Source organism: Panulirus ornatus, chromosome 58 (genome assembly GCF_036320965.1).
Source record: "Panulirus ornatus isolate Po-2019 chromosome 58, ASM3632096v1, whole genome shotgun sequence".
In the NCBI taxonomy this organism is placed as follows: Eukaryota; Metazoa; Arthropoda; class Malacostraca; order Decapoda; family Palinuridae; genus Panulirus; species Panulirus ornatus.
The window spans coordinates 22,651,846-22,674,185 of NC_092281.1; positions in this window are offsets into that span (position 1 = coordinate 22,651,846).

Below are 22,340 nucleotides of genomic sequence, written 5' to 3' on the forward strand. Positions count from 1 at the left end.
TGAATTTCTTATGTATCCAGTGCATGTATGCTTCTTGAAGTTTTAAGAGCTTTAGGTGGACCTGCAGACTTTGTGCCAAGGTGAGCCTGATGGTAATGGTAACCATATACAGTTTTTTTATTTTTCCAAGAGATTAGATCAGATTTCAGTATTATTTTCTCTTGGTTCATTGAATTATTGAGCGGTATAGACTTTTACCATAGAGGGAAAATTATCGCAAATTAGAGATGGACAGCGATGTGATAAATACAAAAAATTATTGAATTTGATTAGAAAATAACGTCACCAGTCATATGGGAAATAGACAGATATATGATAGATGAAGAAATATTTATTAATTTTGACAAAAGAATGACATTAAGTCCAGTGCAAATTGTAAGAGTTATTTCTTAAGTTCTTTATGTTCATTGTGGCTTTCTATCCAAATATATAGGGGTTGTAGATGTGTATGGTGGCTCATTTTATTAGTAATTTTATGGTAGTTTACATGGCTCAAGCAACTGAATACCCTAATCGTGATCATCTCTTGTGTTTTATACTATATATATATATATATATATATATATATATATATATATTTTTCCTTGCTTTGTCGCTGTCTCCCACATTTGCGAGGTAGCGCAAGGAAACAGACGAAAGAAATGGCCCAACCCACCCCAATACACATGTATATACATACGTCCACACACGCAAATATACATACCTACACAGCTTTCCATGGTTTACCCCAGACGCTTCACATGCCCTGATTCAACCCACTGACAGCACGTCAACCCCGGTATACCACATCGATCCAATTCACTCTATTCCTTGCCCTCCTTTCACCCTCCTGCATGTTCAGGCCCCGATCACACAAAATCTTTTTCACTCCATCTTTCCACCTCCAATTTGGTCTCCCACTTCTCCTCGTTCCCTCCACCTCCGACACATATATCCTCTTGGTCAATCTTTCCTCACTCATTCTCTCCATGTGCCCGAACCATTTCAAAACACCCTCTTCTGCTCTCTCAACCACGCTCTTTTTATTTCCACACATCTCTCTTACCCTTATGTTACTTACTCGATCAAACCACCTCACACCACACATTGTCCTCAAACATCTCATTTCCAGCACATCCATCCTCCTGCGCACAACTCTATCCATAGCCCACCCCTCGCAACCATACAACATTGTTGGAACCACTATTCCTTCAAACATACCCATTTTTGCTTTCTGAGATAATGTTCTCGACTTCCACACGTTCTTCAAGGCTCCCAGGATTTTCGCCCCCTCCCCCACCCTATGATCCACTTCTGCTTCCATGATTCCATCAATTGGGAGGTAAGTTTGAATGGAGAAAACTGGAGGAAGTAAAGTGTTTTAGATATCTGGGAGTGGATCTGGCAGCGGATATATATATATATATATATATATATATATATATATATATATATATATATATTTATTTTTATTTGTTTCGCTTTGTCGCTGTCTCCCACGTTTGCAAGGTAGCGCAAGGAAACAGATGAAAGAAATGGCCCAACCCACCCCCATACACAATGTATACACACACACGTCCACACACGCAAATATACATACCTATACATCTCATTGTACACATATATATATATATATATATACACAGACACATACATATATACCCATGCACACAATTCACACTGTCTGCCCCCATTCACTCCCATCGCCACCTCGCCACACATGGAATACCTTCCCCCTCCCCCCTCATGTGTGCGAGGTAGCACTAGGAAAAGACAACAAAGGCCCCATTCGCTCACACTCGGTCTCTAGCTGTCATGCAATAATGCCCGAAACCACAGCTCCCTTTCCACATCCAGGCCCCACACAACTTTCCATGGTTTACCCCAGACGCTTCACATGCCCTGATTCAATCCACTGACAGCACCTCAACCCCGGTATACCACATCGATCCAATTCACTCTATTCCTTGCCCTCCTTTCACCCTCCTGCATGTTCAGGCCCCGATCACACAAAATCTTTTTCACTCCATCTTTCCACCTCCAATTTGGTCTCCCACTTCTCCTCATTCCCTCAACCTCCGACATATATATCCTCTTGGTCAATCTTTCCTCACTCATTCTCTCCATGTACCCAAACCATTTCAAAACACCCTCTTCTGCTCTCTCAACCATGCTCTTTTTATTTCCACACACCTCTCTTACCCTTACATTACTTACTCGATCAAACCACCTCACACCACACATTTTCCTCAAACATCTCATTTTCAGCACATCCACCCTCCTGTGCACAACTCTATCCATAGCCCACGCCTCGCAACCATACAACATTGTTGGAACCACTATTCCTTCAAACATACCCATTTTTGCTTTCCAAGATAATGTTCTCGACTTCCACACATTCTTCAAGGCTCCCAGGATTTTCGCCCCCTCCCCCACCCTATGATTCACTTCCGCTTCCATGGTTCCATCCGCTGCCAGATCCACTCCCAGATATCTAAAACACTTCACTTCCTCCAGTTTTTCTCCATTCAAACTTACCTCCCAATTGCCTTGACCCTCAACCCTACTGTACCTAATAACCTTGCTCTTATTCACATTTACTCTTAACTTTCTTCTTTCACACACTTTACCAAACTAAGTCACCAGCTTCTGCAGTTTCTCACATGAATCAGCCACCAGCGCTGTATCATCAGCGAACAACAACTGACTCACTTCCCAAGCTCTCTCATCCACAACAGACTTCATACTTGCCCCTCTTTCCAAAACTCTTGCATTCACCTCCCTAACAACCCCATCCATAAACTAATTAAACAACCATGGAGACATCACACACCCCTGCCGCAAACCTACATTCACTGAGAACCAGTCACTTTCCTCTCTTCCTACACGTACACATGCCTCGATAAAAACTTTTCACTGCTTCTAACAACTTGCCTCCCACACCATATATTCTTAATACCTTCCACAGAGCATCTCTATCAACTCTATCATATGCCTTCTCCAGATCCATAAATGCTACATACAAATCCATTTGCTTTTCAAAGTATTTCTCACATACATTCTTCAAAGCAAACACCTGATCCACACATCCTTTACCACTTCTGAAACCACACTGCTCTTCCCCAATCTGATGCTCTGTACATGCCTTCACCCTCTCAATCAATATCCTCCCATATAATTTACCAGGAATACTCAACAAACTTATACCTCTGTAATTTGAGCACTCACTCTTATCCCCTTTGCCTTTGTACAATGCCACTATGCACGCATTCCGCCAATCCTCAGGCACCTCACCATGTCTTTTTTTTTTTTTTTTTTTTTTTCCCCCCCCCGCGTTTGCGAGGTAGCGCAAGGAAACAGACGAAAGAAATGGCCCAACCCACCCCTATACACATGTATATACATACGTCCACACACGCAAATATACATACCTACACAGCTTTCCATGGTTTACCCCAGACGCTTCACATGCCCTAATTCAATCCACTGACAGCACCTCAACCCCGGTATACCACATCGATCCAATTCACTCTATTCCTTGCCCTCCTTTCACCCTCCTGCATGTTCAGGCCCCGATCACACAAAATCTTTTTCACTCCATCTTTCCACCTCCAATTTGGTCTCCCTCTTCTCCTCGTTCCCTCCACCTCCGACACATATATCCTCTTGGTCAATCTTTCCTCACTCATTCTCTCCATGTGCCCAAACCATTTCAAAACACCCTCTTCTGCTCTCTCAACCACGCTCTTTTTATTTCCACACATCTCTCTTACCCTTACGTTACTTACTCGATCAAACCACCTCACACCACACATTGTTCTCAAACATCTCATTTTCAGCACATCCATCCTCCTGCGCACCACTCTATCCATAGCCCACGCCTCGCAACCATACAACATTGTTGGAACCACTATTCCTTCAAACATACCCATTTTTGCTTTCCAAGATAATGTTTTCGACTTCCACACATTCTTCAAGGCTCCCAGGATTTTCGCCCCCTCCCCCACCCTATGATCCACTTCCGCTTCCATGGTTCCATCCGCTGCCAGGTCCACTCCCAGATATCTAAAACACTTCACTTCCTCCAGTTTTTCTCCATTCAAACTCACCTCCCAATTGACTTGACCCTCAACCCTACCTTGCTCTTATTCACATTTACTCTTAACTTTCTTCTTTCACACACTTTACCAAACTCAGTCACCAGCTTCTGCAGTTTCTCACATGAATCAGCCACCAGCGCTGTATCATCAGCGAACAACAACTGACTCACTTCCCAAGCTCTCTCATCCCCAACAGACTTCATACTTGCCCCTCTTTCCAAAACTCTTGCATTCACCTCCCTAACAACCCCATCCATAAACAAATTAAACAACCATAGAGACATCACACACCCCTGCCGCAAACCTACATTCACTGAGAACCAATCACTTTCCTCTCCTCCTACACGTACTCATGCCTTACATCCTGGATAAAAACTTTTCACTGCTTCTAACAACTTGCCTCCCACACCATATATTCTTAATACCTTCCACAGAGCATCTCTATCAACTCTATCATATGCCTTCTCCAGATCCATAAATGCTACATACAAATCCATTTGCTTTTCTAAGTATTTCTCACATACATTCTTCAAAGCAAACACCTGATCCACACATCCTCTACCACTTCTGAAACCACACTGCTCTTCCCCAATCTGATGCTCTGTACATGCCTTCACCCTCTCAATCAATACCCTTCCATATAATTTACCAGGAATACTCAACAAACTTATACCTCTGTAATTTGAGCACTCACTCTTATCCCCTTTGCCTTTGTACAATGGCACTATGCACGCATTCCGCCAATCCTCAGGCACCTCACCATGAGTCATACATACATTAAATAACCTCACCAACCAGTCAACAATACAGTCACCCCCTTTTTTTTATAAATTCCACTGCAATACCATCCAAACCTGCTGCCTTGCCGGCTTTCATCTTCAGCAAAGCTTATACTACCTCTTCTCTGTTTACCAAATCATTTTCCCTAACCCTCTCACTTTGCACACCACCTCGACCAAAACACCCTATATCTGCCACTCTATCATCAAACACATTCAACAAACCTTCAAAATACTCACTCCATCTACTTCTCACATCATCACTACTTATCACCTCCCCATTAGCGCCCTTCACTGAAGTTCCCATTTGCTCCTTTGTCTTACGCACTTTATTTACCTCCTTCCTGAACATCTTTTTATTCTCCCTAAAATTTAATGATACTCTCTCACCCCAACTCTCATTTGCCCTTTTTTTCACCTCTTGCACCTTTCTCTTGACCTCCTGTCTCTTTCTTTTATACATCTCCCACTCAATTGCATTTTTTCCCTGCAAAAATCGTCCAAATGCCTCTCTCTTCTCTTTCACTAATAATCTTACTTCTTCATCCCACCACTCACTACCCTTTCTAATCAACCCACCTCCCACTCTTCTCATGCCGCAAGCATCTTTTGCGCAATCCATCACTGATTCCCTAAATACATCCCATTCCTTCCCCACTCCCCTTACTTCCATTGTTCTCACCTTTTTCCATTCTGTACTCAGTCTCTCCTGGTACTTCCTCACACAAGTCTCCTTCCCAAGCTCACTTACTCTCACCACCCTCTTCACCCCAACATTCACTCTTCTTTTCTGGAAACCCATACAAATCTTCACCTTAGCCTCCACAAGATAATGATCAGACATCCCTCCAGTTGCACCTCTCAGCACATTAACATCCAAAAGTCTCTCTTTCGCGCGCCTGTCAATTAACACGTAATCCAATAACGCTCTCTGGCCATCTCTCCTACTTACATAAGTATACTTATGTATATCTCTCTTTTTAAACCAGGTATTCCCAATCATCAGTCCTTTTTCAGCACATAAATCTACAAGCTCTTCACCATTTCCATTTACAACACTGAACACCCCATGTATACCAATTATTCCCTCAACTGCCACATTACTCACCTTTGCATTCAAATCACCCATCACTATAACCTGGTCTCGTGCATCAAAACCACTAACACACTCAATCAGCTGCTCCCAAAACACTTGCCTCTCATGATCTTTCTTCTCATGCCCAGGTGCATATGCACCAATAATCACCCATCTCTCTCCATCAACTTTCAGTTTTACCCATATTAATCGAGAATTTACTTTCTTACTTTCTAGCACATACTCCCACAACTCCTGTTTCAGGAGTAGTGCTACTCCTTCCCTTGCTCTTGTCCTCTCACTAACCCCTGACTTTACTCCCAAGACATTCCTAAACCACTCTTCCCCTTTACCCTTGAGCTTCGTTTCACTCAGAGCCAAAACATCCAGGTTCCTTTCCTCAAACATACTACCTATCTCTCCTTTTTTCACATCTTGGTTACATCCACACACATTTAGGCACCCCAATCTGAGCCTTCGAGGAGGATGAGCACTCCCCGCGTGACTCCTTCTTCTGTTTCCCATTTTAGAAAGTTAAAAAAAAAAATGAATCATACATACATTAAATAACCTTACCAACCAGTCAATAATACAGTCACCCCTTTTTTTTAATAAATTCCACTGCAGTACCATCCAAACCTGCTGCCTTGCCAGCTTTCATCTTCCGCAAAGCTTTTACTACCTCTTCTCTGTTTACCAAATCATTTTCCCTAACCCTCTCACTTTGCACACCACCTCGACCAAAACACCCTATATCTGCCACTCTATCATCAAACACATTCAACAAACCTTCAAAATACTCACTCCATCTCCTTCTCACATCACCACTACTTGTTATCACCTCCCCATTTGTGCCCTTCACTGAAGTTCCCATTTGCTCCCTTGTCTTACGCACTTTATTTACCTCCTTCCAGAACATCTTTTTATTCTCCCTAAAATTTAATGATACTCTCTCACCCCAACTCTCATTTGCCCTCTTTTTCACCTCTTGCACCTTTCTCTTGACCTCCTGTCTCTTTCTTTTATACATCTCCCACTCAATTGCATTTTTTCCCTGCAAAAATCGTCCAAATGCCTCTCTCTTCTCTTTCACTAATAACCTTACTTCTTCATCCCACCACTCACTACCCTTTCTAATCAACCCACCTCCCACTCTTCTCATGCCACAAGCATCTTTTGCGCAATCCATCACTGATTCCCTAAATACATCCCATTCCTCCCCCACTCCCCTTACTTCCATTGTTCTCACCTTTTTCCATTCAGTACTCAGTCTCTCCTGGTACTTCCTCACACAAGTCTCCTTCCCAAGCTCACTTACTCTCACCACCCTCTTCACCCCAACATTCACTCTTCTTTTCTGAAAACCCATACAAATCTTCACCTTAGCCTCCACAAGATAATGATCAGACATCCCTCCATATATATATATATATATATATATATATATATATATATATATATATATATATATATATTTATATATTATCCCTGGGGATAGGGGAGAAAGAATACTTCCCACATATTCCCTGCGTGTCGTAGAAGGCGACTAAAAGGGAAGGGAGCGGGGGGCTGGAAATCCTCCCCTCTCATTTTTTTATTTTAATTTTCCAAAAGAAGGAACAGAGAAGGGGGCCAGGTGAGGGTATTCCCTCAAAGGCCCAGTCCTCTGTTCTTAACGCTACCTCGCTATCGCGGGAAATGGCGAAATAGTATGAAAAAAAAAAATTATATATATATATGTATTTATTTTTTTCTTCCTTTTTTTCCATGCATTTTCACCATTTCCCACGTGAGCAAGGTAGCAACAAAGACAGATGGCAGAGCGTTAGACTAAGGGAAAGATCCTCACCTGACTCCATGCGCTGTTCTTTCTTTTGGAAAGTTATACAGGAAGGAAGTTTCCAGCCACCCTCTCCCGCCCCTTTTAATCACCTCATATGACACACAGGGAATACATGGAAAGTATTCTTTCTCCTATATCCCCAAGGAGGGCAAGTATTTTGTCTGTTGGCAGATGACTGCGCCTGGAAAGTGAGTCAGTATTTGGTAGCCAATATACATCACTGGTGAATGAATTGAGTGAAAAACTGCAGAAATTGGTGACTGAGTTTGGAAAAGTGTGGGAAAGGAGAAAGTTGAGAGTAAGTGTGAATAAGAGCAAGGTTATGAGGTTCAGCAGGGTTGAGAGACATATTAGTTGGAATGTAAATTTAAATGGAGAAAAATTGGAGGAAGTGAAGTGTTTTAGATATCTAGGAGTAGATTTAGCAGTGAATGAAACCATGGAAGTAGAAGTGAGTCATAGGGTTGGGGAGGGGGCGAAGGTTGTGCAAGCGATGAAGAATTTGTGGAAAGAGAGAACTTTATCTCAGAGCAAAAATGGGTATTTTTGAAGGAAGAGTTGTTCCAACAATGTTATATGGTCATGAGGCATGGGCTATAGATAAGGTTGTGCGGAGGAGGGTGGATGTGTTGGAAATGAAATGTTTGAGGACAATGTGTGGTGTGAGGTGGTTTGATCGAGTAAGCAATGACAGGGTAAGAGATGTGTGGTAATCAAAAGTGTGTGGTTGAGAGAGCAGAAGAGGGTGTATTGAAATGGTTTGATCACATGGAGAGAATGAGTGAGGAAATATTGACAAAGAGGATGTATGTGTCAGAAGTGGAGGGAATGAGAAGATGGGGGTCAAATTGGAGGTGGAAGGATGGAGTGAAAAAGATTTTGAGCGATCAGGGCCTGAACATACAGGAGGGTGAAAGGCGTACAAGGAATAGAGTGACTTGGAATGATGTGGTATACTGGGGTAGATGTGCCAGATGTGCTGTCAATGGATTGAACCAGGGTCTGTGAAGTGTCTGGGGTAAACCATGGAAAGTTTTGTGGGGCTTGGATGTGGAAAGGGAGCTGTGGTTTTGGTGCATTATACATGACAGCTAGAGACTGAGTGTGAGCGAATGTGGCCTTTGTTGTCTTTTCCTAGTGCTACCTCGCATGCACGTGGGGGGAGAGGGGTGCCATTTCATGTGTGGCATGGTGGCTGCGGGAATGGATGAAGGCAACATTTATGAATATGTACGTGTGTTTATATGTATATGTCTCTGTATGTATATGTATGTATAGGTTGATAGAGATGCTCTGTGGAAGGTATTAAGAATAAATGGTGTGGGAGGCAAGTTGTTAGAAGCAGTGAAAAGTTTTTATCGAGGATGTAAGGCATGTGTACATGTAGGAAGAGAGGAAAGTGATTGGATCTCAGTGAATGTTGGTTTGCAGCAGGGGCACGTAATGTCTCCATGGTTGTTTAATTTGTTTATGGATGGGGTTGTTGGAAAGATGAATGCAAGAGTTTTGGAAAGAGGGGCAAGTATGCAGTCTGTTGTGGATGAGAGAGCTTGGGAAGTGAGTCAGTTGTTGTTCGCTGATGATACAGCACTGGTGCCTGATTCGGGTGAGAAACTGCAGAAGTTGGTGACTGAGCTTGGTAAAGTGTGTAAAAGAAGAAAGCTGAGAGTAAATGTGAATAAAAGCAAGGTTATTAGGTACAGTAGGGTTGAGGGACAAGTCAATTGGGAGGTAAGTTTGAATGGAGAAAAACTAGAGGAAGTGAAGTGTTTTAGATATCTGGGAGTGGATTTGGCAGCGGATGGAACCATGGAAGCGGAAGTGAATCATAGGGTGGGGGAGGGGGCAAAAGTTCTGGAAGCATTGAAAAATGTGTGGAAGTTGAGAATGTTATCTTGGAAAGCAAAAATTTGAAGGAATAGTGGTTCCAACAATGTTATATGGTTGTGAGGCATATAGATAGAGTTGTGCGGTGGAGGGTGGATGTGCTGGAAATAAGATGTTTGAGGACTATATGTGGTGTGAGGTGGTTTAATCGAGTAAGTAATGAAAGGGTAAGAGAGATGTGTGGTAATAAAAAGAGGGTGGTTGAGAGAGCAGAAGAGGGTGTTTTTGAAATGGTTTGGTCACATGGAGAGAATGAGTGAGGAAAGATTGCCCAAGAGGATATATGTGTCAGAGGTGGAGGGAACAAGGAGAAGTGGGAGACCAAATTGGAGGTGGAAGGATGGAGTGAAAAAGATTTTGAGTGATCGGGGCCTGAACATGCAGGAGGGTGAAACGTGTGCAAGGAATAGAGTGAATTGGAATGATGTGGTATACCAGAGTCGACAGGCTGTCAGTGGATTGAACCAGGGCATGAGAAGCGTTCTGGGGTAAACCATGGAAAGTTTTGTGGGGCCTGGATGTGGAAAGGGAGCTGTGGTTTCGGTGCATTATATGTAACAGCTAGAGGCTGAATGTGAACGAATGTGGCTTTTGTTGTCTTTTCCTAGCACTACCTCCCGCACATGCGGGGGGAGGGGGTTGTCATTTCATGTGTGGTGGGATGGCGACGGGAATGAATAAGGGCAGACAGTATGAATTATGTACATGTGTATATATGTATATGTCTGTGTGTGTATATATATGTATACGTTGAGGTGTATAGGTATGTATATGTGTGTGTGTGGATGTGTATGTATATGCATGTGTATGTGGGTGGGTTGGGCCATTCTTTCGTCAATTTCCTTGCGCTAACTCGCTAACGCGGGAGACAGTGACAAAGTATAATACATAATGAATAACGTTGAAATGTATGGGTATGTGCTTGTGTGGGCGTTTATGTATATACATGTGTATGTGGATGGGTTGGGCCATTCTTTCATCTGTTTCCTTGCGCTACCTTGCTAATGCAGGAGAAAGCAACAAAGTATAATAGATAAATAAATATATAGATTATTTATTTATTTATTTATATGTGTATATGTATATATGTATATATATATATATATATATATATACATATACATGTACATACATATATGTATATATATGTATAAATGGGGTGGGAGCGGGGCTCCGGAAATCCTCCCCTCCTGTTTTACTTTTCCAAAAGAAGGAATTTTTCCCTCTGAGGCTCAGTTATCTGCTCTTGATGCTACCACACTGAGGCAGGAAATGGTGAATGTATGTTGGAAAAAATATATATATATATATTTATACACACACACACACACACACACACACACACACACACAACTGAATACTGAATAACTGAATAATTTTTGTATTCTATATTTTACCCTTTTGATTCGTGAGAGAGGAGCAAGGGTTTCTTTGCACATCGAATGTGATGTTTGGAAAATGGCATTTAATTTAGGAAATGGCAGTGTTGTGAACTTTTTGTTTTTTGCTCACTGTCACATCTGAAAATTGAGATAGGGAATTTTTAAATTGGGAATTCTTAGGCTGGATAAAGTAAGTTTAGAGTAGGAAGGTTAGTTTAAGTTTTTATATTTCTTTGGAGATTTTTTTTTTTTTTTTTTTTTTTTTTTTTTTTTTTTTTTTTTTTTTTGTACATGTTGAACCTCTTTCATCTGGCAACCTTGGGACCTGGCCATTGCCAGACCACAGAAAACACTGGAAGACATAAATTAACTCCTAAGGGAACCCCTTGAGTGAACATATTCCCAACCCTTAGTCTTGCCAGCTCATTCCACATATATATGGCTGTGTTTTCAATGGTAGAGCCATGCTGAAGATAGGAAATAATACAAGCATTAAATCTTTCAAACAAGGATTTTATTGTTACATCAGTTTACATCAGAAGTATCGCAGATGGAGACTCCTCATTATCTTGGGCAAGGGTTTTTCGTGGCATACAACTCCACTACAGGGCAGATTCATTATCATTAAACACTTGTTCTGGGGCTAAGTTTTCCACAGCCATTAACTGTGAAATTCATCCACAAACTCTGTCTCATCTTTGTGATGAATAGTTGATGTAAAGAACAACCATAGGTTGGTAGTTGGCCTGGGTTGACTCTTGTTACTATTGTTGTTTTATTGTTATCATCAAGGCAACCAGCCCACACTGCGTCAGTCCCAGCCATGCAGCCAGCTCATACACTCACTCTTGCCCAATACATATTGCTGTTTGTTGTTTGATAGAGAATTGGAGTTTTTAGTGATTCTTTTGATACGACCTTACGCTACAAGCTTCCATGTCAGCACCACGCTTTTCTCCGTATACACTTTGTGCTGAAATTCCATGTCTCCAGTTAAACTCGTGTAACCATCCTTGCGAATATTCACACTCATAGTCTAGCTTTAGTTTTCTATGAAAAACTTTGGCCTGCTCGATAAGCATCTCCCCAGAAATGCTTACACGTTCATTATGTCGGAGCTTAAACAACTTTACAAGTGCACTGTCTGATTCTGTACTCCTGGCACCATTCAAAGTTTTCTGAAGTTTTTAACTTTTCTGGCTTTCATTTTCAGCAAAAATCTGAATTTAAGGAATTAACAGTACTATTGATTAGCTCAGCTGCAGTGTACACAGGTTTTGGCACCTCAGTGCTGCTAACAGCGCTGCCCTGGTAGCAGATCCACAAGCTAATGATGGCAGATTCAAAACATGCCAGACCATGGATGTTACTGGACCATAGAGCACCGCATTAGAGGGATACATCCAGTATAACATCATTCATATGAACTCACAAGGTACATGGTAGATTTAATCTCATTTGTTATTGAAAATACCTTCCTTCTTTTCTGCAAACTCCCAATGCTGATATAGACATTTCTGTCATACCAAATTCTAATATAGCAGATCAGAACTTCTTCTTTTGCTCACCAGTAATGTTGTAGCAGTCAAGGATTTTGTTACATTGAAAGAATACTGTTGATTTCCAAGGTAGTATGGGTTAATCTTATTTATGGTACTCTTGTAGATATTACTTGGGCAGTTTTCGTAACTGTTCAGTATTACCATCTTCCTTGTAGTTTCCATACACGAAAAAACTGAGTAGCCTGTTTGATGAATGCATAATCCTGGCCAGTGCAGGTATGTAGAGACTTCTTGGATGATCTGGGACTAAGTTATTCCCTTTATTGTCATACAGTATGATGAATTTTTAGTCAATTAGAAATTACATGGAGTTTGAAATGCTCATTAGTATGACCTGTGTATTGATCCTATCTTCAAGATTTATAATACAGAGTAACATTATATATATCTCCTCAAAATGCACACTAACTGTATCTCTTTGTACCTCTTGCTGTGACTACTATTTCCTCATATTACAGTAGTATTGTATAAATATGTAATCATATTATTATGAAATACCTTAGAGGAAAACTGTGTAAGTTTTAAAAACATATATTTTTTTAATTTTGAACTAGAATATGTAGGAATAAAAAGAACAGACATTGAGCTTTCTTTTGTTATATTTCTCTTCAAAGTGGAGTGAAAAATACTGTAAACATGCAGAAATATATTGAAAAAATGTAAAAAATACCATGGCTCTTGAATAGATTATGTAGAAAATAGACAGAACCCAGTGTTGAAAACTGAATTGTTGGTTAATATGTAGATTTACTTCAAATCCAAGAATTTAAATCACTCTGATAGACATGCATCATGATTTCTCGTATTGTAACCCTCAGATGATTCCTTGATAGAATTTTTACGTAACTGTATATCTTCTGTATATGCTTCTGCCAGTTATCTTTTAGTTCTCTTGTATCATGATGCATAGAAATGAAGAACAGGTTAAGTGGTATAGGCAAAAGAAAGATTAGATCCAGAACAGCTGGCTATTAATTTTGGAAGTGGAAACTGCAAGAAGCTACTTACAGTAACTTTGGCAAATTTTGTAAGTCATACAGAATATAGTACTTACTGAATAGTGGTAATTCTTTGATTTTTGTGCACTCCTTTATAATTGAATTTATTAACTTGAAACAAAAAAGTTGTCACAGTTATTGTATTGTATTGTATCATATTGTAACCTTCAGATGATTTCTTGATAGAATTTTTATGTAACTGTATATCTTCTGTATATGTTTCTGTATGCTTCTGTATATGTTGGGGTGAAGAGGGTGGTGAGAGTAAGTGAGCTTGGGAAGGAGACTTCTGTGAGGAAGTACCAGGAGAGACTGAGTACAGAATGGAAAAAGGTGAGAACAATGGAAGTAAGGGGAGTGGGGGAGGAATGGGATGTATTTAGGGAATCAGTGATGGATTGCACAAAAGATGCTTGTGGCATGAGAAGCGTGGGAGGTGGGTTGATTAGAAAGGGTAGTGAGTGGTGGGATGAAGAAGTAAGATTATTAGTGAAAGAGAAGAGAGAGGCATTTGGACGATTTTTGCAGGGAAAAAATGCAATTGAGTGGGAGATGTATAAAAGAAAGAGACAGGGGGTCGAGAGAAAGGTGCAAGAGATGAAAAAGAGGGCAAATGAGAGTTGGGGTGAGAGAGTATCATTAAATTTTAGGGAGAATAAAAAGATGTTCTGGAGGGAGGTAAATAAAGTGCGTAAGACAAGGGAGCAAATGGGAACTTCAGTGAAGGGCGCTAATGGGGAGGTGATAACAAGTAGTGGTGATGTGAGAAGGAGATGGAGTGAGTATTTTGAAGGTTTGTTGAATGTGTTTGATGATAGAGTGGCAGATATAGGATGTCTTGGTCGAGGTGGTGTGCAAAGTGAGAGGGTTAGGGAAAATGATTTGGTAAACAGAGAAGAGGTAGTAAAAGCTTTGCGGAAGATGAAAGCCGGCAAGGCAGCAGGTTTGGATGGTATTGCAGTGGAATTTATTAAAAAAGGGGGTGACTGTATTGTTGACTGGTTGGTAAGGTTATTTAATGTATGTATGACTCATGGTGAGGTGCCTGAGGATTGGCAGAATGCGTACATAGTGCCATTGTACAAAGGCAAAGGGGATAAGAGTGAGTGCTCAAATTACAGAGGTATAAGTCTGTTGAGTATTCTTGGTAAATTATATGGGAGGGTATTGATTGAGAGGGTGAAGGCATGTACAGAGCATCAGATTGGGGAAGAGCAGTGTGGTTTCAGAAGTGGTAGAGGATGTGTGGATCAGGTGTTTGCTTTGAAGAATGTATGTAAGAAATACTTAGAAAAGCAAATGGATTTGTATGTAGCATTTATGGATCTGGAGAAGACATATGATAGAGTTGATAGTGATGCTCTGTGGAAGGTATTAAGAATATATGGTGTGGGAGGCAAGTTGTTAGAAGCAGTGAAAAGTTTTTATCCAGGATGTAAGGCATGTGTACATGTAGGAAGAGAGGAAAGTGATTGGTTCTCAGTGAATGTAGGTTTGCGGCAGGGGTGTGTGATGTCTCCATGGTTGTTTAATTTGTTTATGGATGGGGTTGTTAGGGAGGTGAATGCAAGAGTTTTGGAAAGAGGGGCAAGTATGAAGTCTGTTGTGGATGAGAGAGCTTGGGAAGTGAGTCAGTTGTTGTTCGCTGATGATACAGCGCTGGAGGCTGATTCATGTGAGAAACTGCTGAAGCTGGTGACTGAGTTTGGTAAAGTGCGTGAAAGAAGAAAGTTAAGAGTAAATGTGAATAAGAGCAAGGCTATTAAGTACAGTAGGGTTGAGGGTCAAGTCAATTGGGAGGTAAGTTTGAATGGAGAAAAACTGGAGGAAGTAAAGTGTTTTAGATATCTGAGAGTGGATCTGGCAACGGATGGAACCATGGAAGCAGAAGTGAATCATAGGGTGGGGGAGGGGGCGAAAATCCTGGGAGCATTGAAGAATGTGTGGAAGTCGAGAACATTATCTCGGAAAGCAAAAATGGGTATGTTTGAAGGAATAGTGGTTCCAACAATGTTGTATGGTTGCGAGGCGTGGGCTATGGATAGAGTTGTGCGCAGGAGGGTAGATGTGCTCGAAATGAGATGTTTGAGGACAATGTGTGGTGTGAGGTGGTTTGATCGAGTAAGTAATGTAAGGGTAAGAGAGATGTGTGGAAATAAAAAGAACGTGGTTGAGAGAGCAGAAGAGGGTGTTTTGGAATGGTTTGGGCACATGGAAAGAATGAGTGAGGAAAGATTGACCAAGAGGATATATGTGTCGGAGATGGAGGGAACGAGGAAAAATGGGAGACCAAATTGGAGGTGGAAAGATGGAGTGAAAAAGATTTTGAGTGATCGGGGCCTGAACATGCAGGAGGGTGAAAGGCGGGCAAGGAATAGAGTGAATTGGATCGATGTGGTATACCGGGGTTGACGTGCTGTCAGTGGATTGAATCGGGGCATGTGAAGCGTCTGGGGTAAACCATGGAAAGCTATGTGGGGACTGGATGTGGAAAGGGAGCTGTGGTTTCGGGCATTATTGCATGACAGCTGGAGACTGAGTGTGAACGAATGGGGCCTTTGTTATCTTTTCCTAGTGTTACCTCGCACACATGAGGGGGGAGGGGTATGGTATTCCATGTGTGGCGAGGTGGCGATGGGAATGAATAAAGGCAGACAGTGTGAATTGTGTGCATGGGTATATATGTATGTGTCTGTGTGTGTATATATATGTGTACATTGAGATGTATGGGTGTGTATGTTTGCGTGTGTGACGTGTGTGTATATACATGTGTATGGGGGTGGGTTGGGCCATTTCTTTCTTCTGTTTCGTTGCGCTACCTCGCAAATGCGGGAGACAGTGACAAAGCAAAATAAATAGAAATAAATAAATAGGTTTCTGCCAGTTATCATTTAGGTCTCTTGTATCATGATACACAGAAACGAACAGGTTAAGTGGTATAGGCAAAGGAAAGATTAGATTCATAACAGCTGGCCATTACCCTTGGAAGAGGAAACTGCAAGAAGCTACTTACAGTAACTCTGGCAACTTTTGTAAGTCATACAGAAGATAGTGGTTATTGAATAGTGGTAATTCTTTGATTTCTGTGCACTCCTATATTATTGAATTTATTGAAACAAAAAAGTTGTCACTTATAGATTCCATTGTCACAGTTATGAAGATTCCTACAATTATAATTATCTACAGGATGGCCTCAGTAAACATTAGGGTTACATTCCTGGAAAGGGTAACTGTGTATGGAATGACTTTAAACAAACTCATCTGTCCCATAGGAATCTTCCTATAAGGATAGTTACATTCCTTGGGACCTTTTATTTCATCCCTGTTTGCTGTTTTTTGTCTTAGTGAGGTAACGTTAGGAACAGATGACTGAGCCATTATGTGAAAAAATCCTTGCATAGCTCCTGCATTCTTTCTCTTTAATGTGATAATAAAGGAAGCAAGACCTTTGGTCCTTACTTGCCTTCTATGACAGGCAGGTGGGTAGTATCATTTTTCGCTCTTCCCAGGGATAGGGACCTAACTTGAGAATACTTTCAATATAACTTTCCTATAATAAAAGAAAAAATAAGTTCATATACAGTATGTTATGATAAATGTACATAGGTAATTGTCTTGTAAAGTACAGTATAAATAACAAATACTTACCAGATTACATGTGTGTTCAGTTTAAAAAGCAAGTAGCCATCAGCCTGGGAACTTGGAAAGTCTGGGCTCTCCTGGGATTGTTTTTACTGAAAAAACTTTGCAACTTACTGTGGTTTCAGTGCATTACACATGACAGCTAGAGACTCAGTGTGAATGAATGTGGCCTTTATTGTCTTTTCCTAGCACGCGCGTAGGGAGGGGGGTGCTGTTTCATGTGTGGCGGGGTGGCGAAGGGAATGGATGAAGGCAGCATGTATGAATATGTACATGTGTATATATGTATATGTCTGTGTATGTATATGTTGTAATGTATAGGTATGTATATGTGTGTGTGTGGGCATTTATGTATATGCATGTGCATGTGGGTGGGTTGGGCCATTCTTTCGTCTGTATCTTTGTGCTACCTCGCTAACGTGGGAGACAGCAACTAAGTATGATAATAATCATTAAACAAACCATCTTTGTAACGCCCCATTCTAATTTGTGAGATTATTGTTTAAATTGATTGAAAAATTTTTACCAAATCCAATGGGCGTCTGAGAAAGAGAGCTCTTATGCCATGCCCAGTGTTGTGTTTCTGTAATGTTTTGAGATAATATACTGAAGAGTTAGCCTTCTCTTTTTTTTAATTCATGATTAGTATCTCACTGTTTACTGTGTTGATTATTTTGTTGATTATTTTTGTCTCAAATGTTTTAGGAAAGTGCTATTATTATATATTTTCTTTCCTCTGCAGTCTGTCCCAAGAGCTTGAAAAATTGCCAGGAAAATTATGGTTGTGACCTTCCAACCCTCATTGATTCCATTGAGGACTTGCTGGCCTCCCCAACCCTTTGCTCTCCACATAGCCTTGGTAGTGGCAACTTGCTCATTTGGGGCTACCATCATTTATCTTATCCTCATGGTTACCCAACAGCTCAGAATGCTGTAGGGTTACATGCTTAAGAATCAAATGCTCGCCTCCTTACTCTCACACTCCCAGAAGTCCTGCTTCAGCAGTAGTTCTACCCTTTCCATAACTTTTGCATCACAACCCCTGACTTTATGTGTAAGACATTTCCAAACCATTCTTCCATTTTACCCTTGAGATTTCTCTCACTCAGAGCTAGAACATCCAGATTCCTTTCCTCAAACATAGTGCCAATCCACATTCATTCAGACACCCCAATCTGAGCCTTCAACAAGTATGAGCAATACCCAATTTGCTCTTTCTACCCATGTATCTCTTGTTTGTTTTAGCAGATGACTAAGAGGGGTGGGAGTGGGGGGGCTGGGGCAGGAAATCTTCCCCTATTATTTGTCAAAGAAGGAACAGAGTAAAGAGCCAAATGAGGATCTTCTTTCCTCTTAGGCTCAGTCATTTGTTCTGGACACTACCTCCAGCACACCTGAAATAGCAAACGTGTGGGGAAAATATATATATATATATATTATTATTATTATCATTATTATTTTGCTTTGTCGCTATCTCCCGCGTTTGCAAGGTAGCGCAAGGAAACAGAAGAAAGAAATGGCCCAACCCACCCCCCTACACCTGTATATACATACACGTCCACACACACAAATATACATACCTATACATCTCAATGTACACATATATATACACACACAGACATATACATATATACACATGCACACAATTCATACTGTCTGCCTTCATTCATTTCCATCGCCACCTCGCCACACATGGAATAACATCCCCCTCCCGCCTCTAGCTCTCATGTAATAATGCACTGAAACCACAGCTCCCTTTCCACATCCAGGCCCCACACAATTTTCCATGGTTTACCCCAGACGATTCCTATGCCCTGGTTCAATCCATTGACAGCACGTTGACCCCGGTATACCACATCGTTCCAATTCACTCTATTCCTTGCACGCCTTTCACCCTCTTGCATGTTCAGGCCCTGATCACTCAAAATCTTTTTCACTCCATCTTTCCACCTCCAATTAGGTCTCCCACTTCTCCTCGTTCCCTCCACCTCTGACACATATATCCTCTTGGTCAATCTTTCCTCACTCATTCTCTCCATGTGACCAAACCATTTCAAAACACCCTTTTCTGCTCTCTCAACCACACTCTTTTTATTACCACACATCTCTCTTACCCTATTATTACTTACTCGATCAAACCACCTCACACCACATATGTATTTATATATATATATATATATATATATATATATATATATATATATATATATATTTTTTTTTTTTTTTTTTTTTTTTTACATATGTGGTGTGAGGTGGTTTGATCGAGTAAGTAATAATAGGGTAAGAGAGATGTGTGGTAATAAAAAGAGTGTGGTTGAGAGAGCAGAAGAAGGTGTTTTGCTGGGTTTTGCTGGAAAGTTTGGGTTATGTGTTTTGATATGTCCATATATATATATATATATATATATATATATATATATATATATATATATATCTCTTTTTTCTTTCAAACTATTCGCCATTTCCCGCATTTGCGAGGTAGCGTTAAGAACAGAGGACTGGGCCTTTGAGGGAATACCCTCACCTGGCCCAATTCTCTGTTCCTTCTTTTGAAAAAAAAAAAAAGAGAGGGGAGGATTTCCAGCCCCCCGCTCCGCTTTCCTGGCCAGTAACAAGACCCACTCAAACACAGATATCTAACACACTTCACTTTCCTCCATTTTTCCCATTCCAACTACCTCCAATTGTCTTGAACACTCAAAAGCTACTGTACCGTAATACCTTCTCGCTTATTAAATTTAACCTAAACTTCTTCTTCACATTACCAAACTCAGTCCCATGTTCTGCCAGTTCTCACATGAATCAGCCGCAGCGCTGTGATCATCAGCGCAAAAAACTAACTTCCAATTCAAGCTCTTCATCCCCAGACTCATACTTCACTCACTTCTTCTTAGATTCTATCTCCACCCATTTGTCTCTCTTCTCCGTTTCACTCCACCAAAAAAACGACAATATTGGTTAATTGCCATACTCACATCTAAGTGCCCAAACATTTCAAAACAGCCCTCTTCTGCTTCTCAACCACGCCTTTTATATTCCACATCATTTCTCTTTACCTTACTTACTTTCGATCATCAAACACTCACACATCATCATATATCTCTTTTTTCTTTCAAACTATTCGCCATTTCCCGCATTTGCGAGGTAACGTTAAGAACAGAGGACTGGGCCTTTGAGGGAATACCCTCACCTGGCCCAATTCTCTGTTCCTTCTTTTGAAAAAAAAAAAAAAAAAAAAAAAAAAAAAAAAAAAAAAAGAGGGGAGGATTTCCAGCCCCCCGCTCCCATATATATATATATATATATATATATATATATATATATATATATATATATATATATATATATATATATATATATCTGACAATGATGAAAATCTTTTGATGAGAGAATTTTTACATTTCAACAACCACTTCAGTTCTTTGTTAAAGTAAGAATTAACTGCTTCTAGATGATTTCTGCTGAGTTTAAAGTATGTTGCATCATCACATGAAAGGTCATTCATTTATGGTAAACTATGTCCATAATCACAACTGTGTTAGCATTACAATTCTGTTTGTGCCAAAAAGTCCCAGTTTTTCAGGTTTGTTGAAAGTAATGATATGATTCGGAAAGTAGAATGTTGATAGTTGTAGGGACTGTTGCCCTTAAGTTTAAGAAATAAGGAGCTAGAAAAGAACCAGTTTTCTGTTGAATTATGCTCCAGTTTGCAGATCTCTTTTCCCCGGAAGAAACAACACCCACTTAAAATAAAAATATGCATTTCACATGTTACAACAGATTTTTTTCATACTTGATCACCATTTCCCACGTTAGCAAGGTAGTGCCAGAAACAGACAAAGAAAGACCATATCCGGTCACATCCATTCTCGAGCTGTCATGTAAAATACACCAAAACCAGAGCTCACTATGTACATCCAGGCACAATAGACCTTTCCATGGTTTACCCTGGATGCTTCACATGCCCTGGTTCAGTGAACTGACTGTACATTGAGCCAAGTATACCAAATTGTTCCAATTCACTTTATCCTGTGCATGCCTTTCTGTAAGTATAACAGACTTTGTAGGAATTTTTGATAACTGCAACAACTTTTCTTCTGTATGGTAAGTAGTTCACTCCACAAAAAAAGTGACAAGTAGAGTAAAGAAAACTTAAATAGCCAATACTGTACCATCTAAAGATTGACCAAGGTTGTAAACTGCAGTGTAAGTTTTAAGCTTCCCAAGTCTCATTTTGAGACAACAATTATTGTAGGTTTTTCTTTTATACATTTTGGTAAGGACCTTCCGAAATCACTTAATGCTCTTACTTTTGAAAATTATCAATATTTACATGGAATGTTTTTTGTTCTGTCATAGTATGTAATGGTTGCCTGATTATTAATGTCTTTAGAATTATTTCTCACGAAAATGCATTAGTTATAATTTCATTAACATTTTGTAATCCTCTTAAAACAGGTATCAGCTCTTGAGTCAGTTCAGTTTAAGTAGAATAATGTTCAGTTATTACTTTGTACTTTTTAGGAGCTATGGTTGGTATGTTGTTTCTAAATGTCCTATTTAGTTATGCTCAGATTTTATTTTCCATGGAAGTTAAGTTATTTCTGATTTTAGTTAAGGGTTTTCACCATACAACCATATTAACCATTTTTATTTGATTCTTATGTTATATTCAGTGATTAAATACTTCTTTATTGCCATCGTACAAATGATCAGGTTTTTTTATCTAACTTTTTTGCAGTTTTTGCCACCTGTCATATACGTGCTTAAAGATGAATAAACATTCTGTATAGAAAGAAAACTTGATTCAGCAGTTCTCACTTTTTCTAGTTATAAGGAGTGTAACTTCAAGAGAGCCAACCTCCTAAATTCCTAGCCCTATCAAGTGGCCTGTGGTGGGTGGTTCTCAGAGTGAGTGATCCACATTGTTGACACAAATATTGTTTGAAAGTTTGACATTTAGAGAGCTGATAATTGTGCTTTTTAAACCAGTGTATAGGCAGCTCCAGATTTTTTTCTTTTATTTGGAAGGTAATGAGGCCAGACAGGTCTCTCTCTCCCAATGGGGTATGTAGGCATACTCAGAAGTGACC